General features: G+C 52.3%; 1 long non-coding RNA gene across 2 annotated transcripts in view; it reads left to right on the top strand.

Moving 5' to 3' along the window:
- The first annotated feature begins 1334 nt into the window (after nucleotides 1-1334).
- LOC124980419 (uncharacterized) overlaps nucleotides 1335-20340 on the top strand; it is a 38771-nt gene continuing 19765 nt past the window's right edge. The window contains exons 1-3 of one of the 2 annotated variants that reach the window (XR_007107798.1): nucleotides 1335-1416; nucleotides 2778-2929; nucleotides 10916-13047. This is a non-coding gene — a long non-coding RNA (uncharacterized LOC124980419). Of the gene's footprint in view, nucleotides 1417-2777; nucleotides 2930-10915; nucleotides 13048-20340 lie in introns of those variants that run through there. The other variant, XR_007107797.1, reaches the window with a different exon arrangement.

Here is a 20340-nt window from a genome sequence, read left to right as displayed (position 1 = left end):
TCATTTTGGTCTTTTGCTTGAGTCCTCAACAACTTCTGCATTCTGTGGGCTTCCTTCCTCCTTCGTGCCCTCTCACCTGGCAGGACAGGTTCTCTTCCTGGCCAGGTGGCTTTAATAAGGCAGGGATCTGAGCCTCACTGGGGCCAAGGTTGAGACCCTGACTGACTTCTCTGCTGCACGTGCCCTCTCCTGTCCTCATGGTCTCTGAACTGGGCCTGGCTTGAGCAGGGAGAATTGTCCTGTCCCATCCCTGGGCACAAATTGGGCCCCCAACCCTGCCTGAGATTGGCAACTGGATCTTGGGCTCAGGAAGTCTATCTTGAAGGGCATGACCCTGGTGACAGTGTCACATGAGGATGGCCTTTTCTGTCTTGGAGCCCAGGGAATATGCTGAAGAAGGAGCCAATGTGTTTGGATGACCATGTTCCAGTCATGATGCTGAATATGTCACTGCCATTGGTGTCTGGTTGTCACAGAGGCAAGGAAGGTTGGTAGTCCCACGCCAAGCACAGGTTAGTGCCTGACACTGGAGCTTGTGCTCAACCTCCCAGGCCCTTCAACTCCTGGGAAAGTGGACCATCTGGAAATTGCACATCAGTACCTGGGAGGTGACATCTGAGGCCACACTGTGTCAACAGGACATGGGTAGTCCCTGACAGTCCTGGCTAAGCTGTAGCTCTGTGCAAGGTGGCTCTGGGTAGAAGCACAGGAGGTTGGGGATGGAGGCTCACAAGGTGACAACAAGGTCACTTTTTCCTCACCAGCTAGCCACACCTTCTGCCCCCAAATGATCTGTCCTGCTCCTTAAGATTGCATGAGTCTCCAGACATTCTCTCCCCCAAATGTGATGAGTCCCTTTTAGCATCCGGGGCCTGTGATCTTTTAAACCCGGGGTACAATGCCAAGCTCACAGAGAGGAAGTGGAGTATTGGGGTTCCAGCTCTGGTCCTGGACATTCCCTACATGCAAAACCCAAGTGGGAAAATCTTTCCAATCCCTGGACTTCAATATTCTCAGCTGTGATAGGGTAACCACAGGGCTGCCGGCCCAGCCTCAGGATTGACGTGCATGCCAAACAAGATTCAGTGCTGTGCTCCATGAAGACACTGAAAAAGTCTTTAACAGCTCAACCAGAGACCTGACTGCCACCATCAGTCATTGTCATTATTTGCAGCATCCATGACCAGAGCCTAAGGACCCGGAGTGAAATGAACACAGATCTAAAGTCCCTGGCTGGTGGCCAGGCCCATGACCAGCCCTAGGTAAATATTGGTTCTCTTCCCTTACCCGTTCAGAACCTCCTTGAGCGGTGGGTAAACAAATGCCTGCCTGACGACTCCCCCAAAGGGGAGCTAAGGCACAACACGCTGTCCCCAGTCCAACCGGGCTCCTGGAAACTTTCCTACTACCCACCAGGTTCGGATGCTCTATTAAGATCTGTGGGGGTGTGGGGGGGGGTTGGCTCAAGGGTGACATCTCAGGCTGGCTATCTCTGAGGCATGAGCTTGGGTCACTGTGTTGTCCACCAGGCCCTGCTCTGTTCCTGGGGCTCTTGGTGTGGTGGTATCTGTTGACAAGCAGTGTTATCCCAGAGGGTGGGGGTTGGGGGGACCCTGAGCAGATCTCCAAATTTTCAGTCCCCAAAGAAAATAGGTGAGCCCTGTTTGCTCTGGTGTCTTCCTGAAGATGCAGCGTCTTTCTTTCTCTTTCCCTTTCTCTTCTTCCTCAGTGCAAATATCCTTAGTAACCCTGGGTCTAGAGGAAACCAGCTGTGGTGTGCATGTGTGGCTGTTTTTCTTTTCAAGATCAGGAAACGTTTCCAAGGTGGACATTCCTGCAAGGCTCTCTGGACTGTTGGCGGTTTGATCTGATGTGTGTGTGCTGTGGCTGCACAGGCCTGTCTGTTCTTGGAATCTGGTGTTTGCAAAAGACCCAGAGGACTGGTTTCAGAATAATTCCCTGTCCTTCACACCTCATGGGAAGAAGACACCTGAGGGAATTGCCTCTTTCCCTCGGCTCAAGTCACCTGAGACTCGCTGCCTTCCCTTTGATGACATATGACCCCTGCACCTGTAGGGTCTGTCAGTCTAGGGTAGACTGGGTACTTGGAGGCAAGGTCCACTTAGGTCAGATGTGTCTTCTTTTGGAGGCAAATGGTGTCAGCAAGAGGCCCCGTAGGCACTGGAGCTCATGATCTGGGAGCAGAGAGTTAGGAATTTTCTTTATCCTGAGCATTTGAAGATGAGGAGAGTTGCTGGTGAACAGCAGGTAAGGCACACCTGTGTGTGTCAGGCAGGAGACAAGGGCACTCTTGCCAAGATTTCTGAAGAGCCATGTGGGTGAAGGCAGTATTGGCAGAGATGCCTCAGGGTTTAGGGAAGTAACTGGGATGTCAGGTACCCAGGGACTAACCATGTGGGAGCTGTTACTATGCCCAGGCCCCAAGGGACAGGGAAGCAGAGTCACAGGAGCCGAGGTCAGAGCATGAGGTATGGAAGGAGGCTGATCAGAGAACCCAAACCTCCCAGGGGCACAGCCATGCCCAGCAAAAACATAAGGAGGAGATAGGAGGATCCCCTGAACTCTCTCTCCTCCACCATCCAGACTCCTGCCAGGGCTGCCCCTGGGCCGAGTCCCATCCGAGCTAAAAGGCAAGGGACCCGGGACTGCGTTCCATAGGGAAGATCTTCCTGGAGGAGAGCAGGGCAAGGACAGTCGTCAGGTGACCAGGTTCTACCCCTGCCTCTGCCACTAATTTCTCATGTGACGTTTGACAGGCTGCTTTGCCACGTTCGGTCTTGGTTCCTCCTCTGGGAAAGTAAGACGCTGGTGGAAACCCGAGTGTCCCAAGCTTTCTACAGGCATGGCTGTGGGCTCCGGACGACCATGGAGGCACACGCTGCAGCCCCGTCGCCAGCCCTCCCCTGGGGTAAGACCGCCACCCCCAGTGGGTGGGAGCTGCTTCTGGGTGTTGTGGCTCCATCATGTGGCTGCTGCAAAGCGCACTTGAAGTTGTACCTGGACGGCTGGGAAGGGGACTTGGGCAGGGTTGGATGGACTCTCTTGAACCGTCAGAGTGGGAGGGCCATCGGCTCCACTCGTGATGGGGATGGAAAGTCTCATTATGAAAAGTCTTCACTGGAGTTTTTAAATAGTTAGGAAGTTTGAAGAAACACATGTGGGTAAGAACAGAGGGTGTGGATTAGACAAAATAATCATGGTGGTCGTGGGGGTGGTTAGCAAGTGATTAATGACTGAAATTTGAGGAAGAAACAAAACCAATTCTGCACATATTCTCCCAAAAATTAAAGAAAAAGGGGTATTTTCTTGTTCATTTTGTGAAGCCAGCAATACTTTGTTATAGAAACCAGACAGACATCACAAGAAAAGAAGACGCAGCCCTCATGAACCTAAACGCAAGAATTCTTAACATTTCTTTTAGCAAATTGAATCCAACAATACATAAAGCAGATAGGCTTTTGAAAGTCTATTCAAATCCAAAACCCGTTTGTGATAAAAAGTCTCAGTGAACTAGGAATGTCCTCCACTTGACCAAAAAAGCATCTACAGGAAACCCACAGCTAACATTGTACTAATGGTGAAAGACTAAGTCCCCCCAATGAGAAATAAAAATACAAATGAACCCCCAAAGAATGTGCAAAAGCTTTGAACAGACGAAGAAGATGTATGGTGGCAAATCAGCGTGTGGAAATGTCTGACGTCACCGAACCATTAGGGAAACGCATATTTCAACACAAAATACCCCTTCACCTCTTAGAACAGCCCTTCCTTGAGGACCTTATTTTTAAAATCTGCTCCCCGCAGGTGATTGGCTGCCTCTGCTGTAACCCAGAAGGCACATACCCGCTCCCAACCCTGCAGAGGAACTCTTCTCTTTCCCTGTGTAAACTCTGCACCATCCTTCACTCTTTTTCTTTGGCATCTTGTAGGAGCGAAAAAAGAACTTTCACTGTATATAAATAGCATCACTTGGTGACAAGAGCGGGCATGTGGTGGTGGGAGGAGAGCAGAGGTTGTTGGGATTCAGAGTTCCAGCACCACCTCTCCGTGTTATCTTCCGGGATGTCTATTTCCACCCCTGACTTGTTCTGCCTTGATGGGCCCCATCCCAGCATCTCCAGCACCCACCTGCTGCCCCAGCATCCCTGAAGCCTCCCTGGCTCTTCCTTTGCTGCCCTATCCACACCTGGTTCTTTCCCGGATGGCATCGTCTCTACCTTTCCAGTGGGAGCATGCAGTGTGTCCTCACCTCTGACCCCTGCCAGCCACGGCCTGGGCTTCTCCTCCCACTAGGAGGCACACATTGCTCCTCCTGGTTGTCCTTCTGCCCCTGTCACTAATACCCAGCCTGGGTATCTCTTGATGTGGGCCACCTAGACTCCAGCAAAAGTGCATGACATCTCAGGCAGAGCTGGAAGCTGGGTGGACACTGTGGTCCTTGTTAAAATGATTTTTTGCAAAAATTTTAAACATACACAAGAGAGGGAGAGCAGAATCTATCACCGTGCTTCAACAATTACCTTCTTAGGGCCAGCCCTACCCCAACCCCCAGTGGGTTAATTTACCCACACATACTTCAACAGGTTTCTTTAAAGGATAGAGCTCTCTTAAAAACCTTACAAGGCAATTTTTATCAGACCAACACATATTAACAAGAACTTTTTAATGCCATTTAATATTCATCAGATGAAATTTTTCCTATTGTCCCATAAATGCCTTTTACAACTGTTTACGCAAATCAGGATCCAGATGAGTTCTGCACATTGTCTTTCATTTATTCTAGTCTTCCCTCTCCTTATTAAAAAAGGCCATGTACAGCAGGGCACGGTGGCACAAGTCTGTGATCCCAACTGCTGGGAAGCCTGAAGTAGGAGGATGGCAAGTTTGAGGCCAACCTGGGCAAATTAGTAAGACTCTGTCTCAAAATAAAATAAGAAGGGCTGAGGATGTAGCCCCCTGGTTGAGTGCTTGCCTAGCATGTATGAGCCCTGGGCTCCATCTCCAGCACTGAGAGAGAAGGGGCGGGGAGAGCCGTTAAACGCTGCCGTGTAACAGTACGCTGTTTTACATTAAACTTTTACAGTCATCTATTATTACTATCAAGTATGTACTGGATGTAATTTTATATGCCGTACTCTGATGCGACTACTAGCATAGTAAGTTTGTTTACACAGCATCACCTACGTGGGTGAGTGATGTGTTGCACTCTGACATTATGACAACCTCGCCCAGAACTAGGCAAGGAACTTTGTCAGCTCCATTATAATCTGATGGGAGCAGCAGGGACCACCATGGACCACCGGCACATGTTCAGTCCTCACTGACCAAGATGGCAGGGATAAGTGGTGTGTGACAGTAATCTTTCAGAAGTGGTGCCGTGTGCTTCCTCTCAGGGGGCACATGACCTCTGATTCTTTCTGTGAAGTTGACCCATCTGTCCACTCCGGTGCTGTTGGTTTGGTCTGCCCTTTTTAGATTTCCCACGAACCTTTCACATGGCGGTGTTTCCAGTCACCCACAGACCATCATTCCATCAGGGCCTGCAGAGTGGTGACCTCCTCTTACCCTGTCTTCATTTTCTGGTGCAATTCTTCCATATCACTCTTTACCTCATTAATTATTTCCTTAGAATGAGGTTTGCACAGGAAAGGCAGAAGAAATGTTTGATCCTTTCTCTTCAAAAATAATTTTTAAAAGTTTTCAAAAGAATGTGTTGGTTCCCTGGCAACTTCCAAAGGTGACACATGAGTTTTTTAAAAATATAAACTCACCATTCGGCTTGTCTCACACCATGTTAGCCATTGTTATTGTTATTATTATCACCATTCTTACATACAGTGCTGGGGATCGAACCCAGGGCCTTGTGCATGCCAGCCACGTACTCCACCACTGAGCTTCACCCCAGCTTTGTCCCATCACAGACCAATAGGAACCATGTTGATGTGGCTCATTCTTGTACAACTCTGGAAACTGGGGAACAACTTCTTTGCTTTTTGGTATAAGAGATGGTCCAAACCACCTTACATTTTTCCTTACGGCAGCCCTGGAAGCAGCCATTTCTCCAGGGCCCCCTGGGTCCTTGGAGACCTCAGTCTGAACTAGAAGGTTTATGGCTTCTGAGATGGGGTTATGAACAGGGCTTATCTGCCAACAGATCTAGGTAATATCTGTTTTCTTTCTGAAAGAAAAAATGCATTGTAAGTTACTTCCAACACAGGGGTATGATTACAGGGTTTAAGCCACGCTTACTTAAGTTGCATCTCTTTCCTACTACGCTGGAAATTTGGTTCCTAATTACATTGACATCATTTCTTACCTATAAGGCAGGAGGCATTGTTAGCCTGGAGAGCATGGAAGACCGTGGGGACTCTGTGTGCCCCTGTGGTTGGATGTATTACATGTGAGTGTGGGTGACCGTGTAGGTGTGTGTTTGTGTGAGACCCACCGGATGCATGAGTGTATAACCACCACATTTTTTTTTCCTTAGGAGAGAATCTATATAATCATAATATTATCAAAAAAGTTTTCGATCTTGGCACTGTTGACATTTTGGACCAGATAATTCTTAGCGTTGGAATATGTCCTGTGCCCTGCGGGATATTCAGCAGCATCCCTGGCCTCAGGTCCTGGACTCCCATAGCACCTTTTCAATGTGATGATCAGAAATGTCACCAGGCATTGCCAAAATTGCCCCCGGTTAGGGACCACTGGTCCCTATGTCCATCTGATGGGATGGAACTTCTGTAGCATTCCAGGATTAACGGGGAATTGCTTTGGGAAATGGGTTAGACTGTAGTGATTGAGTTAATTTGCTAGAGCTGACGTGGCCACCAACTGGGAGGCTAAAACAATGGAATTGACTTCCTCACAGTCCTGGAGACCCAGGTCCTGGCAGGACTGGTCCCTTTGGAAGGCTGTGAGGGAGCATCTGCTCCGGGCCTCCTCTTCGGGTGGTGGCTGGCTGTTTCTGGTGTTCCTGGGTTGTAGAGGCGTCATCCCGAGGTCGCCCTTCTCCATGAGTATGTGTCTGTGTCCAAGTTGTCCTTTCGTAAGGATGTCAGCACATTGGATTAGGGCCTGCCCTGATGACCTCATTTGTAAAAACCTATTTCCACATAAGGGGGAATTTGGAGGTTCCAGGGGTTGGGACTTCACTGAATGTTTCTGGGGGAACACAATGCCACCCTATCAGCGCCACCCTGTCAGTGATGGTACTGCTGTCCCAAGAAGCAGGTGGTGCAGTGGCAGGACACTTGGAGCCACACTTCCTGGGGGCTACTTGCACCTTTACCATTTCTTCTCTGGGGCAATACCTGTGGCCACTCCCAGGGTGGTTGGGAGGAAGAAATGAGTCAACACCTGGGAAGCCCTGGCCTGTGTCTGACTTGGGTACGTGTTGCATGAGCGTTACACGGTGATCACCGAGGTGCAGTTGTTTTTTCTTGTGGTTTTTTTTGCTGTGCTGGGGATTGAACCCAGGGCCTGTGCTTGACAGGCCAGAACTCGGTAGCCCAGGGTTGGCTGCTGCGAGGGCGTTAGCACGGCAGTGTGCAGTGGAGCCCCCTAATCAGGAGCCTGCTTACCTCATCCATGTTACAGAGCAAGCCCACCCAAGGATGAGCAGCAAGGGGCACTTACAGTTAGCAAATGCCTTCTAGGTGCCAGACACTGGGGCAGGACTCCACAGGACTCTCTGATGTTCATTACCACCCTGCAAAAGGGATCTTTGTATCACCATGTTCTTAAGGAGGAATGTAAGGTATGCAGGTCTGGACTGACTGGCTGTCCCTCTCTGGCCCCAGACTTGGTTCTCCTTCCTCTCCACCCTCTCCACCCCTCTCTCATCCCATCCCCATGAAGAGCAAAGAGGTCCCTTCCCTTCCCTCTCTTGTCCTTGCCTGGTGGACTGAGCCTGGCCTGGACACGAGGAGACCCCTGGCCTACTCACACTCAGCCTCCATGGGCCAGGCTGTGGAATGGGACCAAGGTACTAATGCCCACCCTAGGTGCAAAGATGCTGTGAACCATGCTAGGAACCTCAGCCAAAGCTCAAGGACAGAAGGCACTTTGTGAGGTGCCTGCGACATGCCCAGCTTTTCAGTGAAGAACCCCGGGTCACCTTGTCTTCTTCAAGTTGGCAGATCAACTCTGGTCTCAAGATCAACAAATCTTCTGCAACAGAGCTGGAACCTACATGATTTATCTTCATTTTAAAAAAATTCTAAATGCTAGGTGCCAAGTCCATTAACCTGCATACCTTCTTGCAAGACTGGACTCAATTTTTTAGTTTCAATTCAGCTGTATTTGGGAATATGGCGGAGCCCACCATGGTGTGATGGACTGTGAAGGGTGGAGAATTGATGGGGGTGGGGCTCAGCTCTGCCCCTAGGTTGTCTGATGGCAGCAGGCAAGTCCTCGGCCCTCTTGCTCCTGGCTCTCAGCACTGTGCTCCGCTCACACAGTCATGTACCTTTCAGCCCCCCAGACTCTGACTTTTTCTGCCTTGGGCCTACCTCGTGCCGTCCCCAGTTCGGACAACCCTCCCTCTCTCTGCCTAACTCTCTGCCACTCTTCACACAACAGCTCAAAGTCACTGCTGAGCCCAGGGGACAGGCTTCAGGGACATTTCCTGTGGACCTCCTCTCACTGCCCATGTTGTGTGTCCCTTCAAGCTGGTTTGTGGGAAGAATCCATTAATGCTTGCTGCCTGCTCTGGGAGATCGGAGACCAGGCTGGGCTCCCCTCCCCACCCCAGAGCCTGGGACAGGGCTGGGAACCCAGGATTGCTTGCTTGACATCTGCTCAGTAGACAGACAGCTACTGCCTCTATTAAGGGAGGGGGCTGGTCTTGTGCTGCCCTGGTGCTGAGCCCAGACCAGGTCACAGGTGTGAGTTTGCAAACCGAAAGTAATAGCAGTTATGCTTAAGGAGCCCTCCTAGGTGCCTGACTCCGCTTTCAGTGCTGTATTTTCACCTACGAACCTGTTTTTCTCCCCGATAACCCATAAGATAGATACTAACATTAATCTTATTTTTAAAATTGATTAAAATAATTCCAGACTTGAAAATATGTTGCAAAAATTCTTCCGAGGGTCCCTGCCTGTCCTTTCACCCATCACTCTGATGTGTGAACATCTTACACACCCATGGGACCACCATCAAACCCAGGCGGTTGACGCTGATACGACCTGTTCACAAATCCACAGAATTTTGCAGTTTTCCCCATTCACACTCTTTTCCTGGTCGAGGATCCAGTGCAGGGCCCCACTTAGCACTTTGCAGGTCCTTTCTCCTTAGAGCCCTCAAAGGCAGGACCATCCCTTCATCCTTCCTCATCTTTTGCTATCTTGACACTTTTGAAGAGTTCTGGGCGGATATTCTCCCTGTGCATTTGCCCTGGATTTCCTCGTGTTTGAATTCAGATTATAAACTTTTATTAAGAAGTCACAGAAGGGAGGCCAAGCCCAGCTTTGTACCTCCAATCAGCACATCGATGTTGCATGAAAGCTGTTTTCAAGATGCATAAACTGGCAGGGAAGAGTCGAGAAGATCAGTTAAAATGCAACCAAGAGCTAGCACTCACTGAGCACCTATGGGTCCCCAGGCAAGGGGCATGTGGCCCGGGCGTAAGTTCAAGAATCACATATCCGGGGCACAGCGACTGCATTCCCAGCCCTGCAGTCAGCCAGGCAAGGGAAAGGGAGAGGACAGAGGGTGGTGGTCAGGGGCAGCCAGGACCAAGGATAGAGATGGCCTCTGTAGCCCCCAGGGAGGGACTAGGGCACCAAGGCAGGCATGCGACCCAGGCAGATAGGGCAGCGCTCAGGATAGGGCCCTGTCCAGACTAAACAAGACCACGACCCAGGCTCTGGTTTGGGTAAAACTTCTTTCCCAAGGCTGAAGTCAGCGATACTGGTGGTGCTCCTGAGGCTTTGCAGTGGGCTGGGCCTGCCTGGGGGCCACACGCAGGGAGACCCTGGGCCTGGCCAGGTGCCAGCGCCTGGGTAAGGCCCAAGTGGCCTCTACTAGCCCTCTCCACTCGACTCTGCGCTTGAGGGGAGGGAGCAAGTTTGGGGTGAGCCCTGGACCTTCACCGTGACTTCACAGTGAAGGTCTCTCTTCACCCAAGCTGGTCACGGGTGGAGGGGGTGGGGGCGGCAGGGTGCCGGCATGAGGGCAGTGTGCACATTTAGTGCAGCCCCTCTCCCATCCATCCTGCTACCCACTGCCTCCTCCTCCCCGCTTCCTGTCTAATCTTGGGGCCCCCTTCTGGCACCCACCCTCGCTCTGTCCAGCTACCACTCTTATCCAGTCTGTCTTCTCTTTCTCACTCTTCCTCTTTCTTCTCTGGGACTCTCTTTCTTTCTCTCCAGAGAAAGGAAGGAGGCAGTGACTACCCCTGCACTCCTGCTTGCTGTCCTCCTCACCTGTGGGGCCCTGCATGGCCCATCTGCCCTCCATCCTCAGCCCCTCCCCACAGGACCCGGCCCAGACCCAGCCAGGTAGGCCCTTCCTGTGCCCCCGGTGCTGGGGCACACGCCACGCAGCCTGTGCAATCCGGGCCCTCCAAACTCCCCCTGCTTTCCTTCCTCTCTGGGCAGCAGGCCCGCTGTGCCCTGGCGAGGTGAAGGATGGAGAGGATTTAACTCCTGGACTCCTGGTGGTCATGGGCAGGGCCAGGGATACCAGCCCCCTGCATGGAGGAGAATCTCCTCTCCCTGGCTTTCCTTCCTCTTTTGGTCTCCAGCACTAAGAGTCCAGTCTGTGGCTGTCACCCCAGCCCTGTTCCCTCTCCAGGCATCCCTTCCCACCCCATCTTGGCCTCTGCTCTTAATCACACCATGAGGGGCTCTGGCTTAAACTTCATTATTTATGTTTTTCTCTGGTTTTGCAGGCTGTCCATTTTCCTGCCACCCACGTGAGAGGGGGTGTAACCCACACCAAGAGCCGAAGCTTTATTTGACTTGGGAATCAAACTAGCCCACGACTTCCTTCAGCAGCAGTAGCTCCGACCTGATATCTCCTCTTCCTGGCACCTTGAACTCCAAGTTACATTTATCCTTTGGGACCTGCCCACTGCTATGGTCTGTCTAGGTCTCCTGGATGCCCACTCTGTCACCTGGGGTCCTGGCATTTCCTCACCACCCCAAGCCCCTGAGTATATGTTGGCTTCACCTCCCACCCAGGGGGAGTCAGGGCCCTGGGGCAGGAGAGGAGGCAGAGACAGGTGGGCCCTTTCCAGGTGCATACAGTCCTATGTCGGCACCTCTGGGTGTGGCTGTCCCCCGCTGGACTGACATTGCATAAGCTTTGGGGAGAACCCTCTGGGCTGATTGGGAAGCTGAGATAGAGCCTTGAAGCTTCCTGAGTGCTCTGTAACTGCAAGGGCATGTCCCTTGGAGTCCACCCTTATCATTGGTGTCTCTGTTTTCCCTGTCTCATCTTGGGTCCCCCCTCTGCTTGGCCTCCTTGTGTCCTCCCCAGCCCTGTGCATACCGATCATTCCCACCTCTCATACGCCTCTCGGGTCACCTGTGCCCTTCAGCCCTGCACAGGTCCAGGCTTTCAAGGGCCCACGCTGCAGCAGATTCTCAGGGCAGACCTCTGTCTGCTGTGACTTTGCCGATGTCTCTCCCCTCTGAATTGGACAGTAGGGACTGACTGCTTGGCCACAGGCTTGCTGTCACAGGCCCATGCCTCCTTGCTTCTGTCTCTTGAGGCTGAGACAATGACTTACCATATTTCTGTTCTCTGCCTGTGATCCCCAGCCACAGCCATTGCCCGGCAGTGCTCTCTGCAGGGCTTCTCAGTAATGTGGCCAGGGATGGGTCCCAGACAATGGAAGACAGAGGAGGGAGGGCCTCGGTCCTGCATCAGCTCTGCCCAGAGAGTGGAAGGCATTTGCCCAAGATGCAAGCCTCTGTGAGTTTGGCATGTGATTGATGGCCTTCCAAGTCCAACCATGCATCGCTTAGTGATGGGGACATTCTGAGAAATGTGTGGTTAGATAGTCACTGCTGCATGAGCATCACAGAGTGCGCTGGTGCAAACCTAGACTGCAGGGCCTGCCACACGCCTTGGCTGTACAGTAGACACTGTTGCTAGTGTCCTCTGTGATCAGCTTGTCTAGCCTTCAAAAATCCTTCATTTGCCCTCACACCATACTCAGAGACTCGGAATGGGCATTCCTATCATATGATGAATGACAATTCTTGCTTCACTCAAACTGTCCAGAGCTAGCAGTAAATAACCACCATGGCTGAGTCCAGCCTTCTTTTCCACATTGCAAACAAACGTTTTGCTTTGGCCATGATCATTGTGTGTGGAGAGGGATGTGCTCCTGTGTCATGTCCTCAATCCTGGTCAGCAGCAGTTTCTCCACATCAGATCTGAATTTCTTGTTAGTCTCGTGGCCTCCAGTGAAGCAGAGCCTTTAGCAGCTTCCATCACTTGCTTTTGTGCCTCAAGACTGCAGGACAGTGGAAGGGGACATGCCTGAGTGGCGAGTGCTGACCAGCGCTGATCTCCCACCTTCGTAGTCTAGTCACTTTGACCTTCCAGGTCCATCACTTGACCTGGCCTCTTCCTGGCAACACAGCAGTGGATTTTGTGCACTTGGAAGCTGTGATGAGCCAAGCAACAAGAGACTAAATCAAGCAGAGAGAAGAGGACACCATCAAGAGACAAGAAACGTGAGATGTATGACGTGGCCGCTGGCCACTATCACACACGTGGTCCATCACCAGGGAAGCATGGCTGTGTGGCACCTGCCCACGCTCTTGTTACTCTGGGATTAAAGCACTGGCAGCCATGCTGGCCTTGGCAAGCCCTCAAGAATGCTCGCCCTTGCTGTTACCGTCACTGTTTCCTACTTGTGGACCACACAACCATTCTGGAGGCCACATGAAGTGTTGCCATTTTGGAGGTCAGAAGTGGCCAAATGTTGGCAATTTCATATGACTCAGCACAGTAGTTCTCCCCTCAAAATTGTTCTGCTTTGTTTATTAAATCAAACAGGCTTTTTCTTTCTGGTACCGGGGATTGAACCCGGGGACACTTAACTACTGAGTCACATCCCCAGTCCTTTTTATTTTTTATTTTAAAGACAGGGTCTCACTGAGTTGCTTAGGGCCATGCTAAGTTGCTGAGGCTGGCTTTGAACTCCTGCCTCAGTCCCCCAAACTGTGAGGATTACAGGAGTGTGCCCCCACACCTGGTTGACTTGAATGCATTTTAAAAGGAACTTAACATTCCAACTGTACTTGGGAAACTTAACCTGCCATAACATTAGGTAATATATGTTGGCATTAAGGGAATATGATTAAATTCTCCTCAGACAGCTTTGCCTTCTCAAGACACTGTCCCAAGGCTGCACTGGTTTCAGCCCCACTGTTTCCTTTAAGTAAGCAAAGGAATTAAAAGACTCTTAAAAACTGCATTAAAAACGGTGAAGGGATAACATTCCATCAAGCATCACTGTCACCCCTGAACTGCTCAAGGCTCCTGACCTCTATCTTGCTGAGGGGACCCTGACCATGTGGCCCTTGCGTTCTTTTTCCCAGAGCCACTGCTGTGGAATCAGACCATGGCCCACTGTGCTCGCCACTCCCTGAGGAGGAACTCCTTGGAAGTCCTTCCGCCAGCCTTCCGGGCCTCACGGGATCAGGCTCCTCCTCACCCCACCCACACTCCATCCCAGACCCTCCAGCCTCCCTGCAGCCCTTGGAATATATAAAACACATTCCGTCCACCCTCGGGACTTTGTGTTCACTGCCCCCTTGTCCCACGAGACTCTGCCTCCAGAGATCTGCATAGTATTAGGTCATAAACAGGTTTCCCCTTCATCTATTGCCTGTTTCCACTGCACCAGGAGCTCCAGGGAGCAGGGTCCTGACCTTCTTGATGGCATGCCGCAGACTGCCACCATGCAGCACCTGCCACGTGGTCAACCTTACTTCACAGTGTGATCGGGTGCCCCAGCCTGGCATAGGGCTCAGTCTCAGAGCCAGCTGTGCCCTCCTCGCCCCACCTGGGGCCCCCCAAAAGAACAAATGACAGGCATGTCTCCTCGGGTGCCCAGGACTGGCCTTGGAGTGTCTCACTTTGTTAGGGGAAATTAGCAGCGGTCGCTGCATTTGGGGGAAGCACTCCATCCCCTGGGCTCCCGCACAGTGGGGAGAAAAGAAACAGACAAGCAAGATCCCCAGGAGGCCCGTGCTGGTGCCTTTTCCCTGCCTGTGACACACACTTCATTTAATTTTCATAGTGGAGGGAGACGTGGGGTCTTTTGAGCGTCGATATCCTCGTGGGCAAATCTAAGTGTCAGACAATACTTGGAGGAGCCGCGCACAGAGCGCGTTGGCCCTGCTGTCAGTCTTGTCCAGATTAACAACTTCATCGGAGCCTTTGTTGATATTGACACTCGGTTGCTAGGTAACATGTTTACCGCCCAGTGAATAGGACTCGAAGGCCAGAGGGGGCACAGTCAACAGATTGGCAAATAAGGAGAACGTGCCGTGACTTGATGTGCCGGCCGTGGTGCCCAGGGGCGGTGCACGACGCCAGTCTCCCTGGGGATCTCTCTGGGGTCAGAGTGGCCTCATGCCCGGGTGGGGCATGCCCTGGGAGCAGTTTTCACCCAGGGTCGATCCTCAGGGTGACACGGATGCTCCTGTTTGGCAACACCGCGATGCAGAACTCCTGCGAAACCCCAGTCCTGAAGAGGCCCAGCGATTGCACTGTGGCGGCCCTCTTCCTCCTACTCTCTCCCTGTGCACAGGGTATGCCGTCCTGGAGAAAGGCCACTGCGGGCAGTGAGGCTAGGAGGCCGCGGATGTGTGATTTAACTCCTGGACCAGTAGGGCCTGTCCCTGAGAACACAATGCCCACCTCCTCAGGCTGCTCAGAGGAAAGAGAAGGACCATTTATTAAGTACCAGCTCTGTGCCAAGCTCCATACTAGGCGTGGCTACTTAGCCCCTCATGCCTTACCTGGGTGAGCTGCTATCTGTTAACTACTTTTTGATAATTACAGAGGCTGAGCTAAAGAGCAGCCGAAGTTCCTCAGTAAATATTCAGTCTGCAAACTCTAGAACCCTCACCCTGCTCCCCCATGCTGCATTTAAGGCAGAGCCCCCCACCCCCTGCAGAAAGGGGGTGCAGAGGTCACAGAGGAAGAATGCTGACATGGGGGGCACAGTGTCAGGGCCGCCCACTAAGACCCCAGCCGGGGAGTTGATCCCCCCTGGCCCCACTCGGAGCTACCGGTTGTCCCAAGGGTGCTGCGAAGGGGTCAGTCTGGCGAGCAGATAGCCAAGCAGGCACAGGGCTTTGTAGTAGGCATTTTGCTGAGCATGCTAGAGAAGCAAAGAGCCCCAAGAGGAGTTGACAGAAACCCAACAAAGGCACATGATATCGATCTCACAGACAGAGACACTGCACAAAAAAGACTACTACACAGTGTGAGCTTCCGGACCAGAAGGGGTCCGGAAGAAACTGAGCAGTAGACCAGGAAGATGAGGAGGAGGGACATCTGGATCTGCTTAGAGCTTGGAGGCTGTGGTCTGTCACCATTGCTGCCCCAAAAGAAGGGAACACCAGTGCCGGCAGCTCCAGGGCTGACAGCGACTCCTCATCCTTTGCAGTTGACGGGCGCCAGATGTGCGAGGCGCTCTTTCTGCTTCTCACCGACTGGATGCCCAGCCACGTCCACATCACACATTTGTGACCTCCACCGAGTGTGGACGAGAGGACCCGCATTCAGCACACCACCGATGTGTGTAACTTCTCTCTGCTGGACTCCACTGCTGTGAAGGAGATGAAACCGGCGGCTAATTTCATGGAGTCTTTGGTGTAGCAGAGGAGATAGAAACTGAACATTCGATGGCATGTCCCCATGTCTACTCACATGTGTGTCCAGCGCCATGGGGAAGCGGACTGCAGAGTGTGTTAGGGCCTGGGGGCTCGCTCAGGAGTCGCCGCGGCCTCCCTGGGGAAGCCACACGGAGCTGAGATGATAAGCATGCGCTGGAGATGTCCAGGTGATGTCCCTAAGGTGAGGTCCGGGCAATTAGGGAGGTCAGGATGTCCCTAAAGTGAGAAAGAAATTGGAATGTCACAAGAACGAGAAAAAACCCTGGGTGACTGGAGACCAAATTAAAGGAGAAACCGGGTAGGAGACCAGGTGAGGCAGACAGGGGCTCAGTTCCTTTGGCCTTTTTGGTTACAATAAGCCCTTGAATTTTGTTCTAATAATAAATAGTAACTGGGAGCCACTGAGGACATTATCAGAGGAGAGGCCTGATGAGGTTGTAGGTACTTTTGTAGACTCTACACTGCTGAGACCCGTGACAGCCAGGGTGCAGCCCAGATGATCTGGGTGGGTGGAAGTCCCCTTCCCCAGGACCGTTTTGAGGAGCACCTCCAGGACAGGTAGTCCCCAGCTTTGTTTATCCCTAGTGTCTGGTTCTGAAGGGAACAGAGAAGGTTCAAATGACCCATGCTTGCTGAGCTGAGGGGACCATTTGGGAGCTCCCCACTCTCCCTGCACTTTAAATGCATTGTATTAGCTACAAGGTACCTGACGCTATGCTCTCCCTCCTCTCTGCTCTGGGAATTCGTCCTCTTGGCTTCTGTCAAAACTTGCTAGAGTCCCTATCCCTGGCAGCTTTCTGGGTGCAGTAAGCTTGCCACTCCAATCTTCCAGCGCGCCCGGACAATCAGTATTCCCTGTGAAATTTGCAAATAATGATGTACGCTATAAGGCCAGAAGTCTTTCTTGTATCTATTTTGCATCAAATATTTCCAAAATACACAATTTCATGACCTAAAGATAATTGAACTGTATCTATGTACAGATACATCCTTTTAACATCAATTCTTGAAAAGGTCTGTTGATATAGTTTGGATTTGAAATGACCCCCAAAGTCAGTGTGTTTAAAGGCTTGGTTACTAGCCCGTGGTACTATTGGAGGTGGTGGAACTTTTAGGAGGTAGAGCCTATGGTAGAAGTTAGGTCATAGGGGGGTTGCCCTTGAAAGGGATATTGGGACCCCAACTGCTTCCTGTCTCTCTGTTTCCTGGCAGACCCCCCTCTACCTTGGCTCCACCATGTACTGAACTGCTACAGGTCTAAAGCAACAGGGCCAAATGACCACAGACTGAGACTTCTGAACCATAAGCCAAAATAAACCTTTCCTCCTTATAACTTGATTTTCTCAGGCATTTCATCACAGTAATGGAAAGATGACTGATACAGCAACTGAAAATACAAATCTATAAGTCACACACAGTGGAGAAGGATAGGAAGAAGTGTTAACTGGCACATCCACTGTGTGTGTTGCTGAGCTATTGGTACAATTACAACTCTTGTTGTCATTAGATAATTCTGTTATCTCAAATCCCACCCTTGAGACTACTTTGGGTTAAGCTCTGAAAACTGACTTAAATACCAATGTCAAGGGAAAAGGTTCACCCAAGAAATTCCTTTTTGGCCTTTAGTAATTCTGCTGATGCCATGCCTGCAAGCAGCCCCCTTGGCAGACTTTGGAGGAGAGCAGATGTTAGTGGGGATGGGAGCTTTGCAGTCCTGCAGTTCTGGGCTCGGTTCCCAGCTCTGCCTGTACCAGCTGTGTGACCCCAGGCAAACCACTTAATCTCTCTGAGCCTCAGTTTCCTATAAATGAGTTGCAAGTTTGTTTTCAGGGATATTTCTATTGTGCACCTAACACAAAATACAGTCACAATCAGTGGGGAATATTATTATTATAATAGTAATAATAATACTCTTAATATTATTACTATTATTTGCTGGACTGGGACACAGCACAAAAAGAGGAGCTGGAGGTGGATGGGCCTAGGTTGTCCCTGAAGTACCAGGATGTGGAGGCCACTGCAGAGCAGCAGGAGGAACCTGGTGAGTCACCACTTCTTGGACAAAGCTTTTATGTGTTTGTTCAAGGTCCCTTAAAGTGACAGAGGCAAGGGAAGGAGAACGGGGCCTCGGCCGTCAGGACAATGTTTTTGACTTCTTGGTCATGCAGTACACATGGCTGAGTTCCTACTGCACACCAAGCCCTGGGTCTACGCTGTGGGCTCCATGTGGGGCTCCATGGCCTGGACAGGCAGCATTTTGATGACAGTGAACCAAGATGCCACAGGACCAAAGAGGAAGGACCCAGGCTGTGTCCTCGGGACAACTTGGAGCAGGCATCATGTAAAGGGGCTGCATCATCGTGGTCACAGAGGGGAATCCTCTCACCCAGGAGATGAGGAGGGTTCCCCAGGGGGCAGGATCGGTGTGCACAGGGCTAGGGATCCCGTGTGAGCTTGGAGGATCTGGAGCTCATGCCTTGGTGTTGCCGGAGCCTGGGCTGTGCCAGGTGAGGGGAGGGTACCAGAGGAGGCTGCAGGAAGGGGCCGGGGCCCGAGGAGGTACCCGACCACCAGGAAGCCAGGTGCGTCCTGGAGGCTGTTCCGAGCGTTGGCGGTGTAGAGTGCGTGTTGACAGCATCATCCTGTGGCCCATGTCTGGAAGGGAAGGCTGGAGTGAACAGCTCAAGAAAGAATTAAGGGCTCAGAAGAGGGACCCCCAGGTTCCCAGTCCAGCAATGCCCCCCGCCGCATGTCTTGCCCACTGCTCCCCCATTTCTTTATCTGCAGAGGAAGATTTCCCAACAGCTCTTTCTGCTCCGAGATGCTGCAACCTCATCCTGGGGCTCAAGCCAGGCCTGTGGCCAGTAATGCCCGGGAGGCGCTTAGAAGGTGTCAGGAGGAAGGCTTCCTGTGTGACCCTGTCCACTCCTGGCATGGCTGGAATGGTGGAGGCCGAGGTGCTGTAGCTGCCCCATTAATATTCCCTCCAGGAAGCCTTGCCAGACAGGGAGGAGGTAGGGGGCAGATGGGGCACTGAGAGGCCAAGTAATCTGCTTAAGGTCACCCAGCAAAGCAGCAGCAAGCTGGACCCGGCCCCAAGCCTCCAGATGTCCAGTCTGATGCCCTGCCCACTGGACCATGAGCCTTTAATGAGGCCACCTCCACAGGGGCTGTAGGCTGGCCCACCGCCCAGGGCCGGTGACTTGCCAGGCATCCCAATCAGCCACTCTGGAGAGGCCCTGCCCTCAGTGTCCGGGCACAGAGGCTGGGCATGAGTGTGCCAACTGAGACTGGTGGTTCTGCAAAGTGGCCCCTGGGTCCGAGCATGCCCGGCCTTCTGGCCAGCACCCCTGAAGAAGAGAGAGGGCTCTATGTTCAGAAAGAGACGGGCCTATCTAGGCGCTATGGTGGATGATGCAGGCCACATGACTCACAGGGCTCTCTCCAGTGCTGGGCCTCAGTACCCAGCCAGTGACCCCGGGGATCAATTCCAACCTGCCCGTGCTGCGGGCTCTGAGATCAGCACTGACAGCCTCTGTGGCCAGTAACTTCTGCTCCCATCCCCCATCCTGGGGACCAGAGCCAGGGCAGCATGTCGATACCTGAACCCGACCCTTCATATTCAGGAGAGAGCACCAAAGCTTAGAGGAGAGGACAGTGGCTGGGTCACACAGGGAGATGGTTACGAAGGAGGACTCATTCGAGGTCTATGAGATCCCAGGCTAGCCTTCCTTCACTGCCCCTTAAGGTCTCAGATTTGTCTCCTCTAGGAAACTCCCGGGAACGCCACCCTCTGCTGAGCTCTGACTAGGGCCCAGGGGCACCAGCCATGCTCCTGGAGGCTGGATCTGTTTCCCTCTGGGCCGGTTCTGTTAGGGGGAGAAGAGCAGCCTGGGGGTCCTGAGCATGATGCCCAGGGCAAGGGCCTGACAGGGTAGAGCAGAGGAGGTAGAGGGACACAGCCTCACCCTAGGGCTCTGTAAGGTGGGCTTTGGAGGACGAGGGACTGTGCCCCAGGCTGCTGGGGGAGGAGGACAGACAGGAGACTGAGCAAACAGCACCCTCAGGGGCCCGAGTTTGAGTCCCAGCTTTGCCACCTCTTCAGCCCTTGCAGTCTCAGATTCCCATTTGCATTTGGGAATGAGAGGGTGACACATGGTGGGAGGACCCTGGGGGCCCTTCTCTCCAAAGAAGAGCCTCCTGGGGACAGCCTGGGAGGCGGGGCCCAGGTGCTGGAGCTCCAGAGCAGCAGAAGCACAGCTCCCTCTGCCTGGTAGCTGGCAGTCGGGCCCAGCAAGGGACGGGGTGCCATTTTTTCCCAGGGCTTAACCTCCCCCTCCCCTTCCCTTTCCTCTCTTTGGTTTCAACCCCGCCCCCCAACACGCACACCTCAAAGAGACTCAATTCATTAATCCCCTCCCCCATCCCATCCCCAGCCCTTCCAAGA

This window comes from Sciurus carolinensis, chromosome 3 (assembly GCF_902686445.1).
Source record: "Sciurus carolinensis chromosome 3, mSciCar1.2, whole genome shotgun sequence".
Lineage (NCBI taxonomy): Eukaryota > Metazoa > Chordata > Mammalia > Rodentia > Sciuridae > Sciurus > Sciurus carolinensis.
The sequence above is the reverse complement of the archived record's forward strand: the minus strand, read 5'-3'. Positions and strand labels throughout refer to the sequence as shown.